The sequence below is a fragment of the Brachyhypopomus gauderio genome, chromosome 9 (genome assembly GCF_052324685.1).
Source record: "Brachyhypopomus gauderio isolate BG-103 chromosome 9, BGAUD_0.2, whole genome shotgun sequence".
Classification (NCBI taxonomy): domain Eukaryota; kingdom Metazoa; phylum Chordata; class Actinopteri; order Gymnotiformes; family Hypopomidae; genus Brachyhypopomus; species Brachyhypopomus gauderio.
Window position 1 is genome coordinate 21,044,194 of NC_135219.1, and position 23,369 is coordinate 21,067,562.

Below are 23,369 nucleotides of genomic sequence, written 5' to 3' on the forward strand. Positions count from 1 at the left end.
CAACTAGCACTCTGATTTGCTGGAGTCCCACGTTTGGGCCGATCCAGGAGTGTCATGTGTTCACAAAAGATTCACACCTCCTGAGTGCTAATGGAAAATAGCAGGACACCGTGTGTTTAACTGCAGGGTAAGGACAAAGAGGGCAGGAAGCGAAGAGAGCCGCTTTAACTTGTTAGGATTCAGGAGCAGGACGTGGACCGCCTGTCTGGAGCGATCCGATTGGATGGCTGATATGCAGGTGGAACAGGGTGGCGAAGGAACGCTAAGGAACGTTCACGTCAGCACGGACATTAGAAGTGACATTACAGCAGTGAGGCTGGAGTCTTCACCTGCCCGAATGACCAACTCTGTTAATGCCAGAGATCATCTTTTCACACTGCCTCCCTCTGAGCCAACCCACATCCGAGTCTTTAAAGCAGCTTCACTTTCTCTCACTCAGACACACACACACACACACACACACACACACACACACACACACACACACACACACACAGATGAAGCTCTGTGTGCCTGTCCTTGGTGCATCAACCCAAGGTCAGCTGTTAACCCGTGGCACTAAATTCAGAGCTGAATTCCCCAGACTGGCGCTCTGTCTCTGCTGCTCTGAAGTGAAGTAGGCCGTCTGTTCTGCTCCTCCAGCCACTGGAGTGGTGTGTGTGTGTGTGTGTGTGTGTGTGTGTGTGTGCGTGTGCGTGTGTGTGTGCGTGTGCGTGCGTGTGTGCGTGTGTGCGTGTGTGTGTGTGTGTGTGTGTGTGTGTACATGTGTATGCTGCTTTCTCTGTAGACATGCTGTTAGATCGTACCATCTCCCAGAGCTCAGAGAGAAAGCAATCACCGAACCTCATGTGCTCGTGGGCTGACAACGCACATTATTACACTGGCAGAAAATTAACATCTTGGGATTACGATGAGTTGGTCCAGTTACATTGTCTGATCACTTTGACAAATGTCTATAATAAAGTCTCAATGCCTCTGAGTAAATAAACGTGATTCTCTCCATTAGAGGAAGAGCCAAGTCATTAAATAAGCTGTCCAAAACTTTTTGTGCTCTATCCAATAAAAACACTCGTACAGCCTTATAAGATGAATGGCTGGTGGTATCGGTGAATAAGGACCATAACAATGAACAGAGAAGTTTGATGGAAAGCTTTGGTTGATTTGAAGGCAACAGTGCTGCAAATCTCAGCGGGACTTTCAATCTCTGTGTTCAGTGAATTAATTGTGCTGAATTTAAAGATGATTTCTCAGACTTGACTTCTTAATGTCAATAATTCTGCAGTTGATCAAAGTTCTGCTGAATGCTTCTGCTTCTAAGCAAAAGCAAAACACAACTCATAATTGATTTGATTTAAAATATAGTCAATAAAATATGTCATCAAAACATTAAAAGTTTAATTACAATTTAACTACATGTATTTGTCCCGCTAGGGCTGCTTTTGTGGAGGTCTTTCTTTGACAGACATCCTCACCAGCAGCTTGCATCCACTGATTCCCTTAAATAAGATAATGACACCAGTGCAGTCCGACCAGAGAACCTTGTGGGCTTTTAATCAAATTACTGCCCAAGCCTGTAGAGAACTGATCAAACAACACACCGGAGCTCCACCTGGCCCTCCCCAACATGGTACCGTGACCCAGAGTGAGCAGCCTGCCCTGGGGGAGGAGACATGATGACAGTGGGGTCTGAATCACCACCAACGCCATCTTGACAGAAACCCTCTAGTGAGATGCATCCATGAGTCAGTGACCAAGCAGAACCCACAAATACCAGCCATCTCCTATATTCTCCCTTAAAAAGAGATAACCACTGGCAGTCTGAGCACCATGAAGGCATCAACAGAACTCTCGTTAATATATTTTCCTAGTTCTCCATTTAAGGAGACCATGGTGCAAGATACGTTATTCTCATAGTTGCCTGACAGACCAGTTGCCTGACAGCCCAGTCAGTGAACAGACTAGAGAGACCATTAGTCTCTTTCCTTGAAGGCATGGCAATGTTCCGACAAAGAAAAAGCAAACACCTGTGCACTCCACGAGCTATCAGACATCCCCCTTCACTCCATACACCTGGGCTCAGCTGCACTGCAGAATATTAATGTTGGTGTGACATGAAGACAATTCTCCCACAGAGATTCCTAGCACGCCTTCAGATCTGATTGCTTACGTGCTCATTCTTCAGAGTGAAGAAGTTGGACCAGAAATGTCCAGCTAAGACGTTATTTAACAAATAATTAAGCTGAGTCATAAACCTTAATTGCTTCAGTCATTTACAGTATTGGCTAAGCAGTGAGTGTTATTTGGGAATGCTTAACGACACTGTAATTGCTCAGAATTGAAATGGCTGGTCAAATAGACATGCCATGGATACGGTTTTGAAAAGGGCATTTTTAAGCAATTACTCTGCTTGTCTGCGGCGATTTACCTTGAGTCAGCAACTTGGGAAATATAGCCACTGAACGTGGCTGTAGTGTTCCTTTAGTGTTCTGAGCACACAACAGAGAGAAAGACCGAGAGAGAAAAACAGAGAAACTGAGAGATGTGGAAGAGGGGACTTTTGCCACTGTGAACGTGCATTCTAAGATAAGACCGTCATTTTGTCGTATAGTCAGAGACGAACTGCAGCTAGTTGACTTGCGATCTTGTGGAAAAGTGCTTGGGCGAATCTTGCACGAGGCCTGTCAAATCTTTCGCCATCTGATGCGGTCAGAGTCAGAGCCCTGGACACACAAAGTCTACAGATGGGTCCAAGAGCTGAGGCTAAGAGCTGAGGCTATGCTAACGGAACCACAGCACGCTAATTAGCAGCACCACCATTTGTTCGCACGAAAGACAATTAAGCGCAGATGCACGAAGAAGAGGAGACGCCAAAAGAAAAAAACACAACTAGAGAGGAAAAAAGCATTTTTGATGACACTAAATGTGTTTCACGTGCGCCCGCATTACAGACTCTTTTTTAGGGCCCTGTGGCTGAACAAAAGGTGCCTGAAATGCCCGAGCACATGTTCTGAGCGCAGAACGAGAGACGAAATCTCCCACAGACAAGCCGCCTGCTTTAATTACACACAGCTGCGGAACAAAAGGTGAATTTAGGAGCCTTTCAGTTCACTGCGTTAGGCTGAATGGCTTGTATCAAGCTCACACCTGCAGGTTTTGGAGCTGGTGGATGCCTATAGCCCTTGCCGTAGTGTTCAATGTGGTGGTCCGCTTTGTGAGTTTGAGTTTGCTGGCACTATTTAAACCATAGCCATTGGTATCATAGCGAGGTCGTGCTCAGGTTATGTATAGCACAGATTTGTTATTTGTTAGGACCTAACATGGTCTAGGGACCTTGTAAGCCCCCAGGATAAGACTGTAAGAATATATCAAGAATAATTTGTTTCTTGTCAAGAATATAATATACTGAACAGCCTTTTTATTCTCCAATACCTTAAACCTCTTGAAAAAAGAGGCAGAGTTTCTAGAAGTTGTGATGTTTACTTGCAGAAAAAAATCAAGTAGTGTGCAGTCTGGATATCAGGAAGATCGGTGGTTAATGAAGTCCACGGGCTTTCTGTTAGCAAATAACAGATCCAGTAGTTTGTCACAGACAACAGAAAAGATAGTTGGGAATGTACTCTATGTAGGAAATTAGCTGCCTGGAATAGTTTCAATCATTGTGGTTTTTTTCTAACTTTAATTATTTTTTTACTCTATTTAGAGGTACAAAAGAATTGAAGGGCCTCCCACAATCCATCACTGTCTTGCCAAGAGCAGAATGTCAGTGTGTACTGATATAGAAATAAAGCAAGTATAACTGTGGCTTTAGATAACTGTGTTTCTTGTAGTAAATAAAGCAAGTATAACTGTGGCTTTAGATAACTGTGTTTCTTGTAGTAAATGCATTGCATTTAATTAATTAATTCTGTACTAACGGCAAGGTCACACCAGCTGACATACACTCAAGCAAGACGGACAGCTCATGAATAATTGATTTGGTTAAGACCAGAGAAGTTTATTATGTACCCATCACAGCACTGAGGCCATTGTGGTCTTAATGCACTGTGATGTATAAGCAGGCAGGTGGAATAGCAGAGTCACGTCGGCCATCTTCCTACAGGACACAGCGGACAACATATTCACTTACTAGGGATCGAAGGTTTTGACATTATGTGACAAGCCCTATCAGAGAGAGGGGTTTGTGCTGTACTAAATGCAGCAATTGTAGTGACTTGCTGTCATCTTTATTTCTTTGTTGAGGACACTGCTCAGATTCTTGCCATCCAATACATCGACATGCTGTACCAAAGTCAAAACTACTATGAATCTCTCCAATGTTAAGATCTGCCCAAAATCACTGAATCACCTTTCTACACAGCACAACTCTTTTTAATAATTATTGGGCTAAGCATTGTAACGTGTTTTTGAAATATTTCTCCTACCAACTTACTTTCACTTGATTCTGAAGGCTGTCGCTTGCCAGAATTAATTGTTCAGAATATAGACAATACAGCTATTATGTTTCTAGCATATAATTACATGCGTAAAGGGAGTTTGTAAAGAAAAGAAACAGAGGCAAGAGTGATATGTGCTTAATGGTAAAATGACACACAAAAAAGGAATGTTCAGGAAAGTTTAGCTTGCTTTTGGCTCATCACCATGGCCATCATTCATGGATGACCCAAATAAAGCTTACCAAACACAAGCTGTCCAAATTGTTCTATCACCAGTACAGAATTTTTTGTTTATTTTTTGATGTTGAGACATAAACGAAGAGGCGGCAGTTCAGAGATGAGCAATATTCACCCAGCCGCGTGAGTCGGGTGACTTTTCCATTTGGCTGTGGCTCTGTCCCATTCTAACCCAGCCATGTGCGGCTGTGTGTAGACCGTCAGCCCTCCGTGTGTAGACCGTCAGCCCTCCGTGTGTAGACCGTCAGCCCTCCGTGTGTAGACCGTCAGCCCTCCGTGTGTAGACCGTAAGCCCTCCGTGCGTAGACCGTAAGCCCTCCGTGCGTAGACCGTAAGCCCTCCGTGCGTAGACCGTCAGCCCTCCGTGTGTAAACCGTCAGCCCTCCGTGTGTAGACCGTCAGCCCTCCGTGTGTAGACCGTCAGCCCTACGTGCGTAGACCCTCAGCCCTACGTGTGTAGACCGTCAGCCCTACATGTAGACGCCCTTTCGCCTCCTCAACCCTGTCCACACCCGGTAAACACGTTATGTGACAAGGATTAATTCCATCACAGGTGTCGTCATTCCATCACATGTGATGTAATTCCATCAAGGGTTTAGTAATTCAGCCATGGAGTAATTCCATCACACATGAGGTAATACTATCACATGTGGAGTAATTCCACTACATCTGGGGTAATTCCATCACATGTTGAGTAATTTTGTCACACAAGTAGCAATTCCATCACCCATAGAGTCATTCCATCACATGGGGTAATTCTATCACAGGTGGAATTAGTCTATCACATGTAGAGTCATTCCATCACAGGTGGAATTAGTCTATCACATGTAGAGTCATTCCATCACAGGTGGAATTAGTCTATCACATGTAGAGTCATTCCATCACAGGTGGAATTAGTCTATCACATGTAGAGTCATTCCATCACAGGTGGAATTAGTCTATCACATGTAGAGTCATTCCATCACAGGTGGAATTAGTCTATCACATGTAGAGTCATTCCATCACAGGTGGAATTAGTCTATCACATGTAGAGTCATTCCATCACAGGTGGAACAGTTCCATCCCGGGAAGGCAGAAATGTGACTGTGGCTGATGTAACGTGGAGGCAAGTACCTGGTGACAGGAATAAACAACCTTCAAGCTTCACATGAATATTGAGCAGGACCCATCAGGATCTCAACACATAGCACAGGGTCCCTTCTTTGGATTGGCAGAGATACTTGCTCTGAGGCCAACTGCAGCATCTGTATTTCAGGAAGGTAAACAAGTTTGGAGCCCCAAGATCCCCTGGAGACTAAATCAGTTCCCATAAGGCTGTGTGTTAACCGGCACAATTGTTGTGGTTTAGAGTTGAATTGGACATTACGACGTCATAACATCTGATGCCGTGAACAATATGCCGTTGCTTTTCAGGAACAGGGGGTTGTCAACTATCTGCGGTGTGTTTCTAAAAATCACGACGTTCCATTAAACTGTGGGTGAATCTTTTGTCCCTTCATGTGATCGTGCCTTTAAAAAGGGAGCATCTCGTTCTATGAACTTCAGCAGAATTAGAGCATGCATGCGATTCTTTACAGATGAAAAGGAGGAGAGATTGGAATGCATGCATGCGAGGCTTCGCCATGTAAGGCCATCACCACCTCTCTGAATTATTACAGGATGTTTCATGGCATTTCAACCTAAGAGAACTTGATTTTGCATCGACTTTGATAAAAAATAGAATAAGAAAACTTACAGAAAAAAATACAGAAGACCTTTGATGAACAAATTCAATGAAATACTGCAAAAGAATTTGACTCACATAGAAGAGATTTACAGAGAGACTGATAGATAAAATCTTTTAATTAAATTCCAATATATATCTACTTGGTTTTGGGAGGGAACTGTAAATAGCTAATCACTAAGTAAAAACATGGGAAGAAACAATGATGACTCATTCTGAGCTCATAAAATAAAGAAACCAAATATGCCTTTCAAAATTTAATCTATGTACTTGCTACATTTTGCAAGAAAAAAGTGACATTTACATATTTTGCTATGGTAATGTGGCATGGTTTAATGTTCATATCTGGACAATATTAACCTTTTGTTGAGTACTGCATGACCACTCTAATGGCCTCCGTTTACGGACATTTCACACTTTTGCACTTAAATTCCTGTAATACATCTAATCGATGACAAAAGTACCTTGGACAACCGCAAGCCAGCCACTGCAGCAAAACATTTCAGCAAACCACAAACTTGTCCTTGGGTTAGGTTTGCTTTTCATGAACCCAATCTCAATGTGGCAAAACTGATATATATGGGTGAGGGGGTGTGCGTGTGATTAGTAGAAGCAACGAATAGTAGAACCCGATGCCATGAGCTGAAAGGTTGCGATAACATAAAACTGTCATTTCAAAGGAACAGGAAAATAACTGGTGGCAGAGGAGGGGGGGGATCCGGGCTTGGGAGGAGAGCAGTGTGTTCACGGACGCTGCTCGCCGGTAGAGCAGATCTCTGCTTAGCTCTATCCAGCAGAGCCAGAGAGCCAAAATGAGTTTGACTCCTCTAGCGTGTCCCCTCACCCCTCACCCCTCACCCGATTCTGACCCCACCGCCCAGAGCCGGCAGGAAACCACGGTGGAAACGTGATGATAACGCTGCACGTCCCGCACAATGGAGAGCATCGCACAAACCCAATTTACTGGCGCCGGAGCACGACTGCACGAGCTGAAGAAAACACATTACTCCTTTGGCGTGTGAGGGTTCAAACACGCTGTAATTGGGTCATTTATCGGCCCAAACCTTATAACTTAGATGTGCCGTGCCACTTCCCATTACATAGGAAATAAGAGTGGATACTAGATATGTGCTAAAGCTCAATTCTCCTGTATTACAGCACACTCACTGTGCTTGATGGACAAGGGCACGGCACGGGGGATGTGGTGAAGGTCTCCAGGCATCCAAAGATCTCCAGAGACATCTCCGATACTTTGGAATAATATTCTGGGCCTTTTGTTTTCATTTGTGAATGCATAATGCAGGTTCAGCTATCATTGATGACATCTCCATAATGTTCAGTAAAGGCAATTCCTTTTACACTGCCACTCTAAGCTATGAGAGGAGTGTAGCGTTTTCATATCCTTCAATAATCAGATTACTCTACCGAGTGGATAAGAGTGTAGAAAGTAAGTGAAGTGCCTCAAGCATTGTCCCCTTGCTCTGAAGTCATTTTTCAAATCCATTCAAACAGCTCCACCCCTGAGACCAGGAGTGGATCAATGAAACTGCATGTGAAGGTCACAATTAATTTCAGTACTTTTACATTCAGATTGCGAGGTACTGCATTTATCTTTTACACTGAAGCAGGTTAATTTACTTAATGAAACTTAATTCGTTGAGCACAAGTTTCTAGCATAAGGAGAAAGGGCCCGGTTCCAGTCTAAGTAAACTTGACTAGAGACTGCTGAATTAGATCAGCACACTCACTAAAGAGTTACAGCGTATGAAACTCAAATCTAGTTAGTCAATCCACCTTGCTTTTATTAGCAGACATAGCCAAGTACCAACAGCATGAGGAAGTGTGGTTCGTTTCAGAAAAAAAAAAAATCTGATGTTATTCACTGGGGCACATGTCATAACAGCACACGGCAATAAACACAGGCTTCTCGGTCACACATTGCCATAGTGACGGCTTGTGTCGAGAGAAGGTCTGGAAGCTGAAGATATGCTGAAATCCACAGCTCAACAACATCGAAATCAAAAGTCCAGATGTACAACGCAGTCACCATGGCAGCACTGAATCTGCTTGGTAAGCTGGAATGGAATTCTCTTCGTTATTAGCACCTGCTGCTTGCGTATTAGAGGAAACTGTAAACAAGCATGATTTTGTTTTTTGTGCTATAGATCTTTGAGATCGAACGGGCTGTGTTGTCTTTCCTGGGAGTTTCTTATGAGGACCGGCCCAATGAAGGAGTGTGTTCTGGAAGTTACAGCTGAGTCAGAGGTTACCTTGAAGTAGCCACAGACTCCCAAACAAACCCCCAGTCTGGGCTTCTTTTCAGTCTACGAGAGTCTGCATTGACAGTCCTGCATGTCTATATTTACCAACAGCGATGAAGATGACCAAATGGTCACATTGATGATGCATGATTATGTATGCAAAGAAAAACTTTTACTATCTGAAATGTCAGCATGTCCCAGGTGCTAATTAATTTAAGCATGCAAGCGTGAATGAAAAGAACTCATGACTCAAACAAGTGAGGATGAATCATGCTTGAGTGAAGAACTCATCGGCACCATACAGCTGCCAGCTCCCTGCCAGCAAATGCACTCACACACAAACTGCTGATGACTGGGAGACAGACTGACTGAGAGACAGACTGACTGAGAGACAGACTGACTGAGAGACAGACAGACTGAGAGACAGACGATGACTGAGAGACAGACGATGACTGAGAGACAGACGATGACTGAGAGACAGACTGACTGAGAGACAGACTGACTGAGAGACAGACTGACTGAGAGACAGACTGACTGAGAAACACAGTGACTGGTAAAAAAACTATGACTGAGAGAGACATGGACTGAGAAATGACAATGACTAACAGATACACTAGTAACAGATGACTGAGAGACACACTGACCGATAACAGATAGTGACTGAGAGACACACTGATTGGTAACAGACGATGACTGGGAGACAGACTGACTGATAACAGACTGACTGATAACAGACGATGACTGAAAGACACTGGCTGGTGGCCGTTTGTCCAACTCTTCCTACAGTAGCACCTGTCTATCTCCACATGCCCTCCACAGACCACAAACATCAAATGCATTACATTGCGCAACACATGTACAAGGTTCTGGGTCCATTTGTTCTTTGCAAGGTCTAAACAGCTGTATCGTGTGCAATTTTAAGCTGTTAGTCATTCTGGTTCTAAATGGTTTTCTGGCTGCGAGAGAGAGTAAATGTTATTATGATTCAAGCTGCTGCTTTGGAATTTGCCTGTAAATGCGAACACTGAAATGCTCAGATGTGCAGCGTCGCTGTTATAATGGCGTCAGCAGTTTGATTATGGAGTATATGGTCCTAATGCCAGAAGCAGGGAGGGGAGATACTTGCACTGTGAGATTTGGCCACTTTGTTTAGGTTCTGTCTTGCCATAAAACCATATGCCAAAAATAGAGTCTGCAAATGTCATGCTGTTCTTACAACTGTAAGGCTCCACTGGAATCCAAAGCACTAAGTCCACGTCTACTCACAGAACGTAGCCGGGAATGGAGCGTCCGTCCAGGCCGTAGAAGATCTTCACAGAGCCACAGCATCTCTGCGTCTAATTCAAGCAATGGAGGTAAAACGATGCGGAGGAGATGAAAGGTCAGGAACAGCACTGGGAGGAGGGGATGGGGGGGGGGATCTGGGGGGGGGGGGGGGGGGGTGGGGGTCTCGTATTCACCAGTGCGATGAAGCACACTAGTCCTGCTCCTGAAGCCCCAGGCCATTATCAGCCCACTCTCCACTCAACCTTCATGTCTCAGCCCCACAGAGTGCAGCGCGGCGTGGGTGGTCACGATCACGGGGGGCACACGGAGGTGAAGCTGCCACACAGGCAGCGGAGGTGAGCAGGGTGACGGAGGTGACGGAGGTGACGGAGGTGAGCGGCTGCAGGGGTGGGGATCAGAGCGGAGCCAGACTGTCGCCCACTGCTCCTTCAAACCAGCTTCCTGTTTTCCTTCAGGTCCAGCAGTGAGTGCACAGGAACACACTCACGTATTCACCAATGAGGGATCAGGCCTTAAGTGAAATGCAAAAAATATTAGTCAGATGGCAGTAGACATGACATGAAAAGGAAAATCATTGTAATTTCACTTAAACGTTTCACTATCTGCTGTACTAATTGATAGGGCGTGGGGTGTGGGGTGTGGGGTGTGGGGTGTGGTGTGTGGGGTGTGGGGCGTGGGGTGTGGGGCGTGGGGTGTGGGGCATGGAGTGTGGGGTGTTGTGTGTGGTAGCTGGACCAAGTGCCTGCGATACTGTAAAATGAAAATGGTGGCACACAGATCGATACGTGATCCATCAGGGAGTTAAGTACCGGGTCCTGACAGGTGGACCGGTGCCAGGCCACTCGTCGGCGCTGGATAACCAGACCAGTGTGAATCAGACAGGACACAAGGAGCAGAATGTTTATCACTCCCACAGCCCAAGTAGAGCAGGACGTGGCCCAGGATACACTGGGCTACTTTACTGTAAAAATGACCTTTTTTGTTAAGATCTGTGATTTACAAACAACGTTTGATCACATATTAAAAGGCCACAGTGTAGAAATATGCTGAAATCCTCATTTGTTTTAAAGGTCTGCGATCCCCACGTTGCTCCTGTTTTACTTTAGTGCAACGGCATCTCCTCTGGTTAGAGGAAACAGCGTGCAGATAGTGTCTATGTAGTTTGACTGATGAAAACTACATCAAAGGGGTTATGGGGGCTGCTTTGAACACCAGCCAAGTGGGGGGGGGGGGGGGGGGGGGGGCTCGAAGGAACCAGGCTGCCTGCTACTTTTACTGTGCTCACTGGATATCCATCCTCCTCTAACACATGCAGCTAAGCTGGAGCTGTGGGGGCCCCTCAGTCTCATTGCAAGAGGAAATATTGCTCAATTTTCTTTCTTTCAATACCTTCTCCTTCAGAAGCCGCTCACAGCTCTGCGGTGCTGATGCCAGGATGCGTTGAACATGACATACAATTTATGTCTAATATTTCATTAATTCCATACTGAATTTCCATCATTTCGCACAGCAGTGGAGATGACATTACCTGAGATAATGAGGTCCAAATATCAGCTCTTTGTGACGATGGGTGCGGCGAGAAGGACGAGACACAGAATCCTCCAGTTTCAGCAAACGTCACTTTACTGATATATTGTGTTGCGCAATCAGCGCACGAGAAACATGGCACATTAAATAGACAAACCACATTAGCCCCACGTGATCATGAGACGATTCACAGGTGAGATTTATTAATCACACGACATAACCATAACCATGTATATCCACTGACGCAGACAAAGCACGTGGACAACGTTGACACACGCCCCAAAGGGAGGGGCCGGGGTCCTCAACGTGACACTCTTGTGGATAAATAATGGGCCTTAGTTTGATCCATGGCTTCATAATGGATTCACTTCACTAGAAAAAGGAGTAAAAGTTTTTAATAACTCCTTTTATTGTGTTCTTACTTAATGAAGCATTATATATAGGAGGCATAATGGAAACATAGTTTCTGTAATTTTCTACTTTATTGTAAACTGAACCACAGTTATGATATGGAGGCAGTGGCCATAGGGAAATTAAACTCAATGCCTTTTCCGTGTGTGTGTGTGTGTGGTCATGTCTCAGGTTACTACAGAGGTTAAATATTGTCATTCATAAATGGGATTAATTTAGACCGCCTGTGCAATATTAAAGTGATGTGTGAGCAATAAGAACAGAAATGTACTGTGAGACAGCAGATGAGTAATTTCAGAGGGTCTTCACCAGGGTCGATCTCTAAGTGTTTGGGCTTCATAATCCATCAGAGGGACTTAGGTAGTCGTTTAAACTTCTAATTAGAAAAGCAAATGGTAAAAAGCTAACAAAACTCATGGGCAGACAAAGACATATTTGATTATGTAACTAAAGCAAGAATGAAGGTCATAAATTGTTGACCCTAGAAACAACTGTGACTATGCACCATGACTATGAACCTTTTATCAGTCCCAGCTAAAGCAATGATTGCTTAATGAAAATTGGAACTGTTCAGACACAAAGCCCTAATTTCATTTCATTTCTTTAAGTCTTTTTCCACTGAATTACCGTTTCATAATGCTCAAGAAACGAGTGCCTTTCGACTGCAAACTCTTTGAACCAAGGTGTTCCACGGAGATAGAGGCGTCATATTTAAAAGGCCAAGATGTGCCAACGGGATCAGAGGGAAGATCACCCTACAGACTCACACAATTAAAATCATTGTTTGAATAGCTGGGAGTTCTTTTATTATACACCTTCAACATACAGAGTCTGCACCATGAAGATAAACCGTTACAAAAATAGCCCATTCAAGCAACAAGAAAGCAAAATATGTGAATTGTATCATATGAGCACAGTTTGCCATAAAAGTATATTGTAATAGCCATTTACATCACAAAATTCCTTTTATACATAATCACAGGAGTTAGGAGCACATGAACCCCATAAATGAGGAAAAACGTGAATATCTCTCGGCCCCCGTAACCTTCCATTAATAATACTTCACATCTTATACACACAGATGGATGTGTGTTTATGTGTGTGTATATATATATATGTAAGTATATATAGAGAGAGAGATTAAAAATTGTAGTAAAGTTCAGAGAAACAGGACGTTTTGGACAGAGGTCCTTTATCAGCTGAGCAAGCAAAGTCTCTGGAAACCTGCTGTTCGTAGGACTGTACTCTTCTGAAGGGAGACCTTCAATCATATGAAGCTCAAAACGAGAAGAAGGGTGACTTTGAACGTGGCATGGTTGTTGGTACAGGCTGAAGTGACTGATCTACTGGGATTTTCAAGCATGTCCATCTCTAGGGTTCACAGAGAATGGTTTGACAAAGAGAAAATATCCAGCGAGTGGAGGTTCTCTGGCTGAAAATGCATTGTTGATGCCAGAGGTCAGAGGAGAATGTGTGAGACACTGGTTACAGCTGACAGAAACCTTGAAGTAGAACCATGAAGTAGATACAGCAGCTGAAGACCAAACTGGGTGCCAGTCCTGTCATCTAAGAACGGGCAACTGAGGCTACAGTTCACACGGGCTCATCAAAATACAACAAAACAAAACACTGACTGGTATGCGGTACACAAATACTCAAGTCTCCAATATTTTCTTGTCACACTTTGGGGCCCTTAACACCAGTTGAGCATAATTTAAACACCACTGCCTGCCTTCGTATTGTTGTTGACCATGTGCACCTGTCACAGTTGGCCCCTCCCTGGCGACTGTTTCTATGGAGATCCTCGTGACTTTGATTTGCTTCCTTGTTTTGATTTGTGTTCATGTGTCCAGTCTCCGCCCCTCATTGTTTCCATGTGTATCCTATCTCCTTGTTAACTTGTGTATCTCCTTGTTAACCCTGTGTTTTGCCTTGTTTAGTGCTGATCATTGATATTTCAAGCCTGGTCTCGTTGTTAGTTTTCTCCATGGTTAGCTGCCCTGTATCAGTAATTCCTTGTTTGTCTGTTCAGTTTCATTCTCTTCTTTCCTGTTTATTTTCTGAGCTGTTTGTTCAATGTCTAGTCTTGTTAGTTGTGTGACTCTGGATCAAAATATCGATGCTGATTATGTATCGGCCCTCGAGAAATCTCACTCTTCTCACTGTAGCTTCCGTCTCACTACAGCTCCATGGTCTAACGTCCCTTTATGACCACAGCGTACCCATCCTCTGATGCCTCCAGCAGAATGACGTGCCAAGTCACGAAGCTCAAATAATTTTTTTGAACACCACAATGAGGTAATTGTACTCAAATAGTCACCACATCTGAATCCAGTAGAGCACCTTTGGAATGTAGTGGAGTGTGAGATTCAGAAACTGCGTGATGTTCTCATGTTAATATGGACCAGTATATCTGAGTAATGTTTTCAGAACCTTGTTGAATTCAAGCCACAAATTAAGGAGTGTACTAGCAAGGTATAGCTAATAAAGTGCCCAGTGTATGTAGGTGTGTACCTATATGCATTATTTTTATTTACATTTTTCTAGGTATTAATAATGTGCATCATCCCTACATGAGCAAATCAGAAATCCAGTACTCTGACAGCAGCTGTGAGAACCGTGTTACTGAATTCACCTCTGCACAATTTAGTGGCCCTCACTTAGGTTACTTGTATTACAATTACACTAATACCATTACTACCACCCCATTTGCACACTTTCTCTCTCTCTCACTCTCTCTCTCTCTCTCTCTCTCTCTCTCTCTCTCTCTCTCTCTCTCTCTCTCTCTCTCTCACCCCAAGCTTAGCTCCTATGTCGAGTTGTGGTGAAGTCATTCTGACAGGATCAAGGACTCAGTAGAATGGAATTAGTACACGCAGCACAAGATTGTTACATTATACATTAAGATTCAACAGACTCAACAGACATTCAACAGTCCCCTACATCCAGAGACATTTCTGCATACTGCAGGAGTATACGCAGATCTTGAATGACATTCACTAGACCTTTAAAATGTTACAAACAACTTGGAAAAGAAAAAATTATCCCTTCTTCAAGGTTACATATTCTGTACTCATTATTAAAAGGCGATAATAAACAATGGATGCTAGGAACATATGTGTTTCCATTCAAATGAAGATGCAACTGCACAACAATATTCTAAAAAATAAGCAAGCCAAAGGTTTAGATATTCAAGTCTGTTACAACGATTTTGCAATGATTTATATTTTAAAACATGTTTTCTTAAATGGTAAGTGTCCATTATGTAAAATGTTGCAATCATTTTGGACGAATGATTGGTAGTGCAGTCAGACATCTGGGCCCTCCTGTGTCCTTGAGACCGCCAACATTTGGGCCCTTTTTTTCACATAATTTAATTCTCTAAGTTTAAAGATGTTCTTTGAGAGAAGAGGCAGAGGGCTGAGGAGAGATTAGCATGGCGGCGTCCACCCGAGAACGCCTCAGCACCAGGCACGCAGACCTTTACAAATGATCTTAGATGTACTTCTGCAAATAAACTTCAGAGAAGGCCAAAGTGTAGATAATATTAACATCAGTAGGTGGCTGTGATAGTGAATTATATGTTCGCGGAGGCAGCTAATCAGAGCGCCGAGACGTAGCAGACTGTGCCCATGAATCACCACTGTTATATAACCCTCGCACGGAGAGAGGTGGAGGTCAGGGATGAATGTGTCGAATCTATAAGGGAGGAATGCGGTTCACTTCAGCACCAACCATCTACGCAGGTGTAATTATTAAAAAACCAAGACCGCTCTACCTGACCGCTAGAAACTATGAATCTAGAAGGTAACTGCGGCTCTTGTGAAGAGCTGTTACATACATTCAGACACAGTGTAGTTGTTCCGAGAGGCCTTTTAATGTTAAACTGAAGATGTTGTACATGAGATTGCGATCGATGTTTAGTCTGTGTTGTCAGGGTCGTGGTCTGAGGGCAAGACGAGGCATTACGTCAGTCTCTTAACAACACTAGACATGAAATTCCTTTAAACTGTTACTACATCAAATGCAGTTCTAAGGTTCCATTAAACAACACTCCATCCACATCCTCCTTTGGGTAAGTCATGCCACACGTCCACTGGCAGGGAAGAATGTCTGTGTGCTGAAAGTCTGAAAGGTTATCTCTCTCAGGTTCGTGTCCAGTCATTCGTTACCTGCTGCCTTGGCTGTGACAGGAACTCTGGCTTTCAGTCATACGCTCAGCTCCTGCCTTTGTTCCCGCGCTGGCCTCTCAGTTCTCGAACTCTAGTTGAGAGGTCGCTCTCGGGTTGCACAAAGTAATTTGCACACACAGATAAACACACAAACACACTCCCCAACTCTTATACACGTCGAAGGGGCCCATTTGCGTCCGCTTCCGACGCTCACCGCCAACGCGTAGACTTCAAGTTTAATTCTACCATGTCCGAATGTGCATCCTATCTGTTCACAATCGAGCTGTGGAGCTGTGAAGCGTCGTTATCAGAATGGTAGCGGTAGTGTAGGCGCATCACGGCATTACGGAGAATGACACAAAGCTAAACCGTTGTTTCTGAGAGCTGCGTTTGTATTGTTTGTAGTTGCATTGTTTTATTTTCTGTTGCTAAATGCCACAATTAATGTGTTTGTAGAACTCATACTGCTCACAGTGAACCGTTCTTAGATATGTAAGAGCCACCCATTAAGAGAGCCGCAGACACCGTCCCAGGGTGCATAACTCACGCTGTACTCTGGTGGTGTCTGTTAAATCTTAGTCCACCCATTCTGATGAATGAGAGGCTCTAAATTAGACATGCGTGATAATGAAATGTTCCGTTTCCATCTCGATTAATGGTCACGGCTGCAGGATCAGGCAGAATCATTTCCATAGTTGTCATTAATCTTATCTTAACATCACCTTGTGTTATACCTTCCTTGTCAGATGTTTAAAAAGGAAATAAACTGTGTTAAATACAACCATAACCACCTATGCATCTTATCGACACACATGCTTAAGGGATGTCTGAGAGTGACAGGGTCTGTTTGGCAGCACGTTGATATCTCTGCTAAGACGTTTTATACATGGCATGGATCTGGAGTTCAGCGTCCCAGAAGAGGTTGAGCATTAATGCTGAGGGTAGCGGTGACTCCACCATTGATGAAGCCTCTAGAGGGTCAATGACAAGACAGCACAAAACTTTTTTTTTTTCTTTTAAATGTAAAGTTTGCTAATTCTCTTCACTCCCTGCTCTGATCATTAGGGCATTTGGGGAAGCAGGAGAGTGGCGATGCTACTTTGAGGATCCACAGAGAGTTGGTAATGAATATAGCTCGACAATGCAGAGAAGATCAGAAAGTGACATCAAAGTAAAAGGGTGAATGGGCCTCTTCTTTCGACACTTTTTAAAACCGATTCTCCTCCGTCATCCCTCCTAGCAATTTGACTTACTTCGAGTCTCATTTCACAGATAGCTGGGAGCAGTGGCATTCAGAATGGCTTCTGTGGCCATTCGGACCTGCACATTAGCACGTCTCCTCATATTTTATACCGTCGTTTAGACTCCGTGGACCTTACCTGCAGACCTGCCATTTCTGATGTGAAGTGTGACTGTGGAGATATAACATTCAAATCGTATTATCTGCCATGTCGAATGATTATAAATGCTTATGCCACACAATTCTGGTCACAGTATCCTGTGTGTGTGCAAGAGAGAGAGAGAGAGAGAGAGAGAGAGAGAGAGAGAGAGAGAGAGCGAGAGAGAGAGAGAGAGAGAGAGAGAGAGAGAGAGAGAGAGTGTGTGTGTGTATGTGTGTGTGTTTGTGTGTGTATGCGCACGTGTGTAAAATCCATAGAATGCATAATTCTGGCTATACTGTGTACCAGTGTGTGAAAACCGTGGAGAGAGCAAAGAATACGTTTTTAGATGTTGCTGGAAGACTATTGAGCTTCTTAATGCCATAATTTTTGCATGGAAATCTTTGAAGTGTTCACATTTTAAGTGTCTCTTTGTGCCCTGGTTTCTGTCTGATTAGGTGGTTAAGTGCTCACACCCACATGGAGCAGAGGTGTTCGCCTCACTCTCCATGCACTAGAAGAAAAAAGACCTACAGAGCTTAACAGCTTTAGTTTATATTGAGAACCTACTGCAAAAACACAAATAAAAACCTGGATAATATCTAAATTACAGCAGTCAAACCACAAATCCACCATAATATGTATGTATTTGAGTATACTGACAAGACAGATGAAATACAGTCGAACTGAGTATACACAGCTCATGTGTAAAATAAACAGCATGTTGGCAGTAATGAAATTATTTTCCCAATCATTTGAAATTTGAACAGCCTTAAAATGCCAGGCTGACTCATTTGAAAGAAAAAAAACAACAACATTGTTCGTTATGTGAGAATTTCTAACCCTGCATTATAGCCACGGAATGAACAAAAACCTCGGAAACTTTAATGTATTAACGCGGGCTCTTTTATCACAGTGCTGATTGGCCCCACGTGGGACCTGTCTCTCATCACCGTGTCAACCACTTTAGCTCTAGAACACGTGGCGATAAGGAGAGACACAGCAGGCGCCGGTCTCCGACGGCAACCGGCTCCTCGGAGCCCGTGCCGGCTCAGACAGCGTGGTCTCGAAGGACTCGTCACCGCAGCCTTCACACCTGCCTCGCGCCAGGACCCGCATTAGCCAGAGGTTAAAGAGGCTGTTAACCCTCATGTGCCCAACTTTTCACACTTGCATATTATAATACGAGTTCACTGCTCTGCTTTCTAAAACTATTGATCTCGTAGGAGCTCGTACAGCTTCCATGAGGAGGACGTCATTCATTTAAATATTTAAATATACCCTATACTGCCAAATATGCACTATATATAAGTGACATCCCATTCCAAAGTGTTCCCACAAAGTTGGGAGCATGGAATTGTCCAAAATGTCTTGGTATGCTGAAGCATTCAGAGTTCCTTTCACTGGAACTGAGGGGCCAAGCTCAGTTCCTGAAAAACAGCCCCACATCATAATCCCCCCAGCCACCAAACTTTACACTTGGAACAATGCAGTCAGACAAGCACCATTTTCCTGGCAAATGGCAAACTCATCCATCAGATAGCCAGATGGAGAAGCGAAATTCGTCACTCCAGAGAATGTGCCTCCACCACTCTAGAGTCCAGTGGCGGCGTGCTTTACACCACTGCATCTGATGCTTTGCATTGCACTTGGTGATGTATGGCTTGGATGCAGCTGCTCGACCATGAAAACCCATTCCATGAAGCTCTCTGTGCACAAGTCTGAAGGCCACAAGAAGGCACAAGAGGCATCATATCACAGTTCCACACTGGAATTTACTGAGCTCCTGAGAGCGACCCATTCTTTCACAAATGTTTGTAAAAACAGTCTGCATGCCTAGGTGCTTAATTTTATACACCTGTGACCATGGAAGTGATTGGAACACCTGATTCAGATCATTTGGATGGGTGAGCAATTACTTTTGGCAATATATTGTATAAAAAACATTTGAATTACACTGAAAGCATGTCCTTTATTCTTCTTTATGTGAGGTAGAACATAAACATGAGTCTGGGTCATTAGCCTTGTAATCCCAAATTCACAGACATTGTACTTTTGTCAAATTAAATGTGTCTGTAGACCGGCTGTCTGAAAGGGGCTGATGCTAATGGTAATCTTGGGCTGGATAATGTTAATGCAGGCTAATCCATGTTAATAAACTAAAAAAGACATTACGCACAAATGCGATTATATTAATGCAGGATGGGGCAATGCATCTAGGATTTAATTTAATTCCATTTTGAAGACTTTCATTTAAATGGGGACGTATCATCAGGATCAGAAAAGTGTCCGCGCCGCAAATGGCAGATTGCAGTTAATCAAGAGCCTACAGAAATTAATGAATTAGGCAGCGTTTCTATCACATAGCTCAAGTACAGCATGGCTCGACACGTGCACATGTACCGAACTTGTATAACAGTACAAAGCAGAACTTACTGCTAAGGCCTTGGACTGAGTGACCCAAGCCAAAAATGAGGGGAACCGAACCAAATGATACTGGAATGTTTATGAGAAGAACATTTCCACTATAATTGGAAATCTTCATGTGGTGAAATAAAGGAAGCAGAGCTACTGACAGCACAACCGGACCCTCGTACTATATACCCGGACAAATGTGACGGCGTCTCCCTCACCCGTGTCACTCTCCCACTGGCACGGGGCATCGTGTGACTTATCGTTTTTGGTCTATTCCATGTGCTCGTTGTTTTGTCTTCCCTGGCTTTGTCCCCCACTCATCTTCATTCTACCTGTGACTCATTATCCCCACCAGTTGTACCTGTGCCTCATTTCACCCCCAGCTCCATGTATAGCCTACATAAACCTCTCTGCTCTTGTCTTATTGGACTCCTTCTTGGCCTTGTGTCATTCGATGTGTGTAGTTTAAGTTTCTGTTTTCTGTTGTCTTCAATAAAAATGTTGGCTCCTGCCCAAATTAGAAGGATCTTTTATCCAGTAAGGAATAGCTTGAAGAATTGCCAAAATGATCTCTGGTATTAAAGGACAGACATTCTGCCTGTCCAACAAAGGAAAGCTGGTGTGTAACAAAGCAATATGTTACTGTGGTAATAGAGAAGGCATAATTCCAAAATTCCCACCCCACCTATTCCCCCCCCCCCCCCCCCCCATCCCCCCCGCTTAATACACCTGACAAGTGTGTATCCGTGAGGTTTTGGATGCATTCCATCAGATTTCAAACTCGGCTTTGCAGTCCAGGGATCTATGTGGAAGTTCAAGGGAGGATGGTTTTGTTTTTATGCGAATAACAGCTGGTGTAAAGATGAAGTCCTGTCAAGCTGTTTGCCGTGTCTGGAACATTTGGAGATCAAATCTCAACTATATTTCCTACCAAGAGAATTTAACTGCAGCTTGATTCAGTATATATTCCACCACAGGCAAACAGCACAGATGTGCTAAGTAACCTGTCAAACATATCAGTAGGTAAGAATATGTAGGTAAGAATGTCATGTGGCATATTAAATCAAATTATCTCTTTGAAGTATTTCTGTCTGGTTTTAATAAAAAAAACAGCATGGAAACCACCCTTGTTAGAGTGGTGATAACTCTTTTATTAGCAGATAATCAGCTTTTATTTTATTAGACTTTACTGTTGCAATTCATACAGTGTGTCATAGCCTATTACGTTCATGGCTTGCTAACTTGACTGGTTTATCTGGTTCGGTACTTGGTTCCAGTCGTATTTAACTGACAGGCTGCAGTTTGTCAGACTTGTGTTCTTTAATTGTCTAATGGAGTCCCTCAAGGCTCTGTTCTTGGCCCATTGCTTTTTAAACTGTATATGCTCCCCCATTATGAGGCAGCTTGGGTTACAGTTTCGATGTTATTCAGATGACGTAGACATTTACATCTGTACCAAACCAGCTTGTACTCTTAATTTTTTTCCCCTTTGCTTATGTTTGCCTCCTCTAAGTGACATACCCCTGGTGAAAGAGCATTTTGTGTTGATGACTCTAAGATGTGGAATTGTCTCCCTTTTAAATTACATATTTGGCTGTCTGTGTCTTTATTCAAAGCCAGTTTCAAAACCTTCCTCTTCCAACTTGTTTATGGGTAAGTGTACATTCTGTATTGATTGTATAAGTGTTACATTTTTACTATTTTTATTTGATTTTATTTTTTATTTTGATTTTTTATCCTCTTGTAAGTGTCCTTGGGTGTCCTGAAACGTGCTTATCAAATTAGTAAAAATAATAATAATAGTTCTTATTATTATATGACTCATCATTTCTGGGGACTTAAAGATATTTTACTATGTACAGTGTACAAAAGATAGGAGGGGAATATTTATACAACACTCAATCATAAGAGGCCTTAAACCTGCCATTTGCTTTATTCAGTATTGGATTAAGGAGATTCCTGTTACACTGAAAGGCTGCTAAGAGGTTACAGACCGGTCAAAATTAATAATATGAACCAGTAATTGACTTAATCAAATTTTGTATAGGCACATGTGTTCCTGTTAAATCCTTCACCTTTCATCATAATTAAAAGCCTGAAGTCTTGAATTGCTGCTAATAAATCTAGGGATGTGACCCTCTGAAGACGGGCTGGATAAGACTATAAAGGATGTGATGAAATCTTCTAAATTAAAGAAGGAGGATCTGTTTGATTGTAATCATTCTAGGAGGCTGTGATAGGGTCTTCGGATTCTAACTTCATATAAGAAGACAGTCTTCAGCTCTCTGTGCATGGATGAGTTATTGACTAAGGACCCAAACCCCTATGCCCTATGCATCCTTGGTGCATATAATGGAACTCTATCAGTATTCTACCCCAACAGTGCTATTAATCTCACTTGTCCTCAAGGTATTAAGCAGATTTAGAGGTTGGATTTAAGGTAATTAATCCCAACAACTTGCAGGTACTTTTACAAATACTTTTTAAAAGCATCTTTACAAGCATTCTGTCCCTATGTTTTAAAGAATCTATCACCATTCCAGTAGTTAAAGTAACTTCAGTCTCCACAAACCTGTAGAGCTTACTTTTGTAGTTATAAACTACTTTGAACATCTGCTCAAAAGATCTCTAGAAATTATTAACCTTATGGCTGTTGATCGTTGCCAGTTTGTGTACTGAGAGAATCATTCTGCAGAGAATGTATTATCCATACCCCTTCATCTAGCCTACGTGAATCTGGAGAAGGACTTGCTGGTGTGGAGATACCTTCAAGGACCTGCAGCGAGCTTTTACCTTCAGCTGTACCCTCTAGCAGCTGGGAGTGGGGAACTTCTCTCTACGAGCATTTCAGACTTTGGTGAGACACATCCCAAAAAGATGAAACAATAATTTCATGTCTGCTGCATATTGAAGATAGGATAATTGCGGGGGGATGGCTTAAGGCCTTTGCTATGTCTGTGCATTAACAATCTTAATTCTTAATCTTAATTATTGCATTTGCTGAAGAGACATTTTTATATATGTACATGCAAGAGACACAGAGGTGCACAACCAATAATGTGAAACTTATTATTATGTTTTAAAATAATGTTAAGTATATATATATATATATATATATATATATATATATATATATATATATATATATATATATATATATATATAAATATATATATACACACACACACACACACACACACTCTCTCACCGGCCACCTTGATAGTAGTGACCTCATTGTTATGTTTTGTTATGTTCAAGAAACTAGCCTGAGATGATTCAAGCTTGGAAGTAGCCATCAGAATAAATATATATATATATATATATATTAGAAAGGATAGATCATATTTGAAAGCAATAATAAAGATATATAAACAGACTGCTTTTGAATTTTACCTCACCATTATACTGTATTGTACTTGAATATTAAGTCTAAGTCCAGCAAATCCTATAAACATAAATTTACATTTACATTTACGGCATTTAGCCGTAATATAACCAAAGCACAAATAACCATAGACAGGCAT